Source organism: Nematolebias whitei, chromosome 7, assembly GCF_014905685.2.
Source record: "Nematolebias whitei isolate Nwh7 chromosome 7, NemWhi1, whole genome shotgun sequence".
NCBI lineage: Eukaryota > Metazoa > Chordata > Actinopteri > Cyprinodontiformes > Rivulidae > Nematolebias > Nematolebias whitei.
The window spans coordinates 12,924,120-12,930,119 of record NC_056504.1 but is presented as its reverse complement, the minus strand read 5'-3'; the positions used below and the strand labels follow the sequence as shown (position 1 = coordinate 12,930,119).

Genomic DNA, 6,000 nt, shown 5'->3' with positions numbered 1-6,000 from the left:
TGTGGATTTACCGTTGTGGATTATATGACTTTTTCCAATGGATTACAGACTCTGTTTCCAAGGGGTTAAAGCATTGCTACAATGGAATTATCGAGACGATATGGGATTATAATCAACACAATGGAATACCAAGAACATTGTGGAATTACCTTGACTTTGTTTCCTTGCTGGATTACTTCTGACTTTGGTCTTCCTTGATGGATTACTTCTGACTTTGGTCATCCTTGCTGGATTACATCAAGCTCAAGGACACTTGAAGGTCTAAGTTCACGGTTGGAATTCATCCCCATGGACAGGTGATGATTTCCAAAGGGGGGACTGTAGTGAACCTGATCTGGCCCTGATCTGACCCTGATGACCTCAAATCTATCAGATGGACAGAGACTGTTATTTCATCTGATGACTTTCTTTCTTGAATTAATCAAGCAGAAAAGACAATCCTCTATAATCATTACTGTTTTACAAATGTTTGATAATCAAATTGTGTTAGTTCCATTCAATGCTTACAGGTTGAAAAAGAACTACTCATTTTATTTTACATAAACAGTAAGTAATGATTTTTATTCCTCATTCAAAGAAGAAATCAGGTTAATATGCATTTCTTGATTTTCTGTCTTCAATGAGCAAGCTGTCGTAAGTATGTGAAAGTTGAAGCTTCGGTCAACTAAATGTTTACTGAAAATGGGATGTCATGTTTTACTATTTGGAAAGATACAACAGAGTGAGGCTCCAAAAAGTCTGCTGTTTCTCCAATAATCTTTTCTGTCTGTAAAACAAATTCATTCCCTGACCTCGACTTTTGATAATACCTTACGTCAAAAACCACACCTCTTTCTGGTCCATCCACGAATCAGAAAGCTCTAAAGTAAACCCGGAAGTAAACTCATTTAAAATGTGAGAACTTCTCGGTTCTGTTAGAGAGTTGGAATCTGATAGAGAGTTGGAATCTGAGAAGAGTTGCTGACAATGAAGAGTTGCTGAGAGTTAAAGAATGAAAGGAGTTCAGAGTTCTTGGATGCAGAACGCGTTCAGGATGATTCAGAGACGTCTTGGAATTATAATTTCTGTTTGAACGACCCACGCACGACTCTCCAAGGATTTTGGCTGTTCTCAACGGAGACGCTGATACAGTCTGAAGGGTTCTTACTGAGCTGATTATCGTCAAACCAGGTAAAGGCTTCTTCTTCGACTAAAGTGTACCGTGACCAAGCTGAGACCTGACGGAGCGTGCAAATTTCTGGTCAACAGATATTAATTCCCTCACATATTCCTCTGTAAGATAAATCTCCATTTCATCTTAAACTCACCTCTCTCTCATAAATCAGTACAGATATTTTAGAAATATCTGAAGCAAAGTCCTCAAATCACCGCCGCGTGATTTGAAGTTCATTATTTGTGAAACTTGTCTGTTATTATTTTCATATTTCGCCAAATTAATGTAAATGTTTGATGTTAAACTTTGATTCTGAAAATAAATGACCACATTCATTTGATGGGTCAAAGATAATAACGTCTCTCGTTCGCATTTCTGTTAAAATTCAATGCACGACATTACACAGTCAGAAAGATGAGGAACTCGTGAAAAAGTATGCATATATATCTCATATATTGTCATACTACAACTAGTGGCACGTACCTACGTGACTACTACATTCTAAACAGATGCCCACAAAGATGGAAGAGCTAAACAAAAATGTAAAAGAAACATCAACTAGACCTGGTTATAGTCCTAAACTAAAATAACTTTTTTCTGCATATTACAAATACCTGTCACTAATTACTAGAGCTCAAACAATATATCAATATGGTGATAATTTGGGCTGATATAGACGTTTGGGTATTTATCATTATTGGTGATAATTATCCCAGTATGCGCTGATATAAGCTCTTCTAATTTTCACCCCTAAAATCCTGGGAACAAGCTGTAATTATACAATGTATCCAGCAGAGGGTGCATGAAGATTACTTTCAAGTCACGGCAGGTCACTTAAGTTTCACTTTCATCACAGCTGAAGCAGGGAGCAGCTAAACACTATGCACAGTGTATTTTGCTGAACAGAGCATGGTAAGTTTATTTTAATTGATCTGTAAAACAAATCAACAATAATTAATTGTCTTCAATCCTCCAACCCGCTTGTCATTAGCTATGTGCCTCTCAGTTAGCAAGCTAACATTTAGAAAACCTAGCATAGGTTACTGTCTTGTAAAACTTTATCCAGAACACTAAATCTTCCATAGAGGTAAATATATATCAATGTTAGTATTGTTATGTTTGTTGTCCTCAATGAAATGCATTGTTTGTCTGAAACCTTTACTCCTCTACAAAGAATAAAAACCTGCCGCAGTCAGTATTAATTAGACCTTTACCATACAAGACCAACCGTTTAAACAATAAACAGGGAAGGCTGTTTCTTTGTTTAATTTATATTTATATAATATACTTAACTTTATGGTGCACAGTGGAGGATTAAAAAATCTGAACGCAAGTTGGGAAGACTGTTTTTATGACCAGTGCACCAGTTGTAAACCTACTGAGGGACTAATTATAGCATGGATCTGATTTGCTTAGCTTCATGGTTGCTAACATCTGCGCTAAATAAACAAGGCTACCTCCACTCACTGTTATTGATTATTGTTGGTCACCCTCACCGCCCAATATTGGTATTGGCGATAGCCAAAATTTTTATATCGGTAGGGCTCAACTAATTTACCCCCCCCCCCCCCCCCCCCACACACACACACACCTATGCACCTGTTAATACCAGTCAATTGCAGGAAACCCTACAATTACTTTTGACTTGTAAATAAAATAATATTTTTTGTTTTTATTTATTTTTAGAACACAAAGACAAGGTGAACATAAAAAGGATGTGGTGTGCCATTTAAAAAAAAAAAAATTTATAGTGAAAAATCTTAAAAGGTTGCACTCCAGAAGTCAGAATTCTGTAGAAAACCTTTTACAAAAGTGATTTAGCTCATCGGGATGTTCACCGTTTTCAATGGGAAAATCTGGGTGATGCAAATTATAAGTGATTCTTCTTAAAATTTGTTCTAAAAGTCAGCAGTCCCAGTTTTTCTTTCTTTCTTTTTTTTTAAACAGCAGAGCAGCACTTGAACATTAAATAGTAATAAGCAAATAAAAAATAGCTAATGTGGGTCTAATTAAATGTGGAAGAATGGGGGAGTCTAGTGTTGTGATGGGTAACTATGCTATCTCACTGCAAAATGGTTCTTGGTCCAAATCTTGGTTCCAGTATTTCTGGATCCAGAATCTTGTTTATAAACTGTGAGTGCTTTTAATCACTTGGGAGTGGTGGCACAGAGGTTAGAGTAGGTGAACCTGTGATCAGAAGATCGCTGGTTCAACTCCCGGTACCGACAACATCAAAATGTGGGTGGGATTAGTGAAGCACCCACACCTGTCTCCACCCTCATTTGCCTCACTCTGGGCCATTGAGCAAGGCCCTTAACCCCCACCATCTGCTCCCCCAGGCACCTAGATAGCAGCTCTCTGCTCCACACAGAGGGCTGTGGTAGCTCCGTGGACTGTGGCTGTGTCAGGAAGGACATCCGGCGTAAAAATACAGTACCTTGCGAAAGTATTTGCCCCCCTTGAATTTTTCAACTTTTTGCCACATTTCAGGCTTCGAACATAGAGATATAAAAACAAAGTTTGTTTTCTCAGTCATCCAGGTATATAACAACAAAAAAGGTTGAATCATGTCATCTGGACTTCGTTTTTTTGTTAAAAAGAAACGTTTCGCCCCTCATCCAAGAGGCTTCGTCAGTCTGAGGCCTAGCCATCTGGTATTACCCAGAAGCCACCCTGACTCTTGTGTTTCAAGCCTGCCTCAGATACCCCTGAAGTCTGGCCTTTTCACTAATGGTTTCAAAAACACAAAGTTTGGACAACCTTTTTTGTTGTTATATACCTGGATGACTGAGAAAACAAATTTACTACTACACCATTATTTTTACGATGTCCTTTAGCTAAATTTAAAAATAATGTTTAAAGCTGCCTAAATTAAATTAAATTAAATTAAATTAAATTAAATTAAATTAAATTAAATTAAATTAAATTAAATTAAATTAAATTAAATTGAATGATCTTGTGTGAACATCTGCAGAGTAGTAGAGCTGTTAGCATTTTGATGGTCTGGACTCGGAGCATTCAGGTGTGTATGACCACACTGAAAAAACAACCACAAAAATAATGGAAAACACGGCTGTGAAAGCTTCTAAAGGTCATTTTAAAACTATTTAGAGTTTGACATTCTAAAGACTGGAAAACATGTAGATCATTTAGATTTAGAGAACTTAGATCACAACACAACGCTACAGCAAATCTATGAAAAACATATGAAAACTAAAAGAGTCAGGATGTTGGAAAGGCTCAGTTAAAGTCTGCTCCAACCTGACTAAAAGATGTACGTTGATCTCTGCATTAAAGGAAAATGTCGTTGAACTGAAGAAATGGTGTTAAGAAGAGTGGGACAGAATTCCTCCACTACAATGTCAAAGACTGAAAAGGTCATCTAATTACTCCATGTTATGGCTGCTAAAAGTGGTTTTCCAAGCTATTAAACATGCGATTCACTTCATTTTCCAACAGACTGCTCCAACTAATAAATAATTAATTACCTCTTGTATCTTTTTATGTGTTAGTCCTCTTTTCAGGTTGTATTTATCTATTTTAAAGACCTGGTCAGATGGCTTGTATTGGGTCTCTGTAGCAATAAGACCATTGACAGCTGGTGGAGTTTTCTCTGGGGGAGAATATAACTCCAAAATAGACATACCGGTATACCAAAACATATACTAAGGTATCACACCAGTGTATTTACATGAATGGAAACAATAAAAGCAACATTATAATGTCATGTAGTGTACTACTTTTTGTACATACATATATAATAAAATAAATAAGAACACAGTGGCAGTCTGCAGGTGCTCGTGTAGAAATGCATCCAGTGATGCTACAAAATCCACCAATCCTCTAAAACACCTGGATTTTCTGAGCTTTCACTTTCATCATGGCCATACAGGGCAAGTTCAAATGCACCACAGAACTTGACACAGTCTGTTCTTTTTGATAGAATGTGCCTGTTTTCGTCATCCTCCTCATTGTGCTTATGAATCCCTAGCCTGTATTCTTCATCAAGCTGAGATGAAATGTTTATTTTCCCAAACATGGCTAGTCGCAGTGCATTTGCCATGTGGATCCCAGACTGTTCAAGTGTCTTTGCCTTTTCTAAGAAATGCTTTAAATCAATCATACCTGCCTTAATCCATGCTGAGTCAGATCCAGATGTTTGAAAAAGGTGGCTGGGAAATCAGAATAAAGCTTCTGTTTCCACCTCTTCTTAACGTCAATAAAGTTATTTTACTGATGGTATGAAGTTGGCTTTAATATGGGATGTAGAAGCTTACAGTTGTGTTGTTGAAGCACCACCTTGTTGCCAATGCTACGCCACCGTCAAACTAAAATGCAACATAAACTTCAAAGAGATGCAATGAATTAAATAAATGCATAAATGATATATATAACATGCAAAACATACTTTGCTGGCTGACCCTTACTTAGAGGTAGAAACAAAATACTTACAACTTATTTTAAGCATTCATTAAACTCTTTTAACTCAAATTGGCCTTTTCTGCTGCCACTTGTTATGTTGCTCATACTTCACCAGTGGGTGCTTCTCTTTTTTTGTGCCCCAGTGGAACCAGCATCCCACACATTAATTCCTACCTAGAACTTTTCTAAATCAATGCCATGACGCGAGAAATATGCATAATGCAAAATAAAATACATGAACTAAAATTATGGCAGTAAAGAAAGTATTAGCCTGCCTACATGCAGTAGCCTGTCAATCAGGGAAACCTTATGACAGACAGCTGTGACGTCAGCTCTGCAGCGGGAGTCCTACCCTCCCACCGTGGGAGGGTGGTGAATGATGTGCAAATCAAGCTGCATTCAGCTCTGGGCGCAGGAGAGGTGCG

At 37.5% G+C, this 6,000-nt stretch overlaps 1 protein-coding gene and 1 long non-coding RNA gene across 2 annotated transcripts in view; one reads left to right on the top strand and one right to left on the bottom strand.

The window, feature by feature from the left end:
- The window catches only part of LOC119411722, a 19,540-nt gene extending 16,796 nt beyond the window's left edge, over positions 1 to 2,744 (bottom strand). The window contains exons 1-2 of the long non-coding RNA XR_005186900.1: positions 2,733 to 2,744; positions 824 to 828 (exon numbers count right to left, since the gene is read on the bottom strand). This is a non-coding gene — a long non-coding RNA (uncharacterized LOC119411722). The remainder of the gene's footprint in view (positions 1 to 823; positions 829 to 2,732) is intronic.
- cdh4 (cadherin 4, type 1, R-cadherin (retinal)) overlaps positions 1 to 6,000 on the top strand; it is a 446,399-nt gene that overhangs the window by 235,854 nt on the left and 204,545 nt on the right. The gene's annotated exons all lie outside the window — the stretch shown is intronic.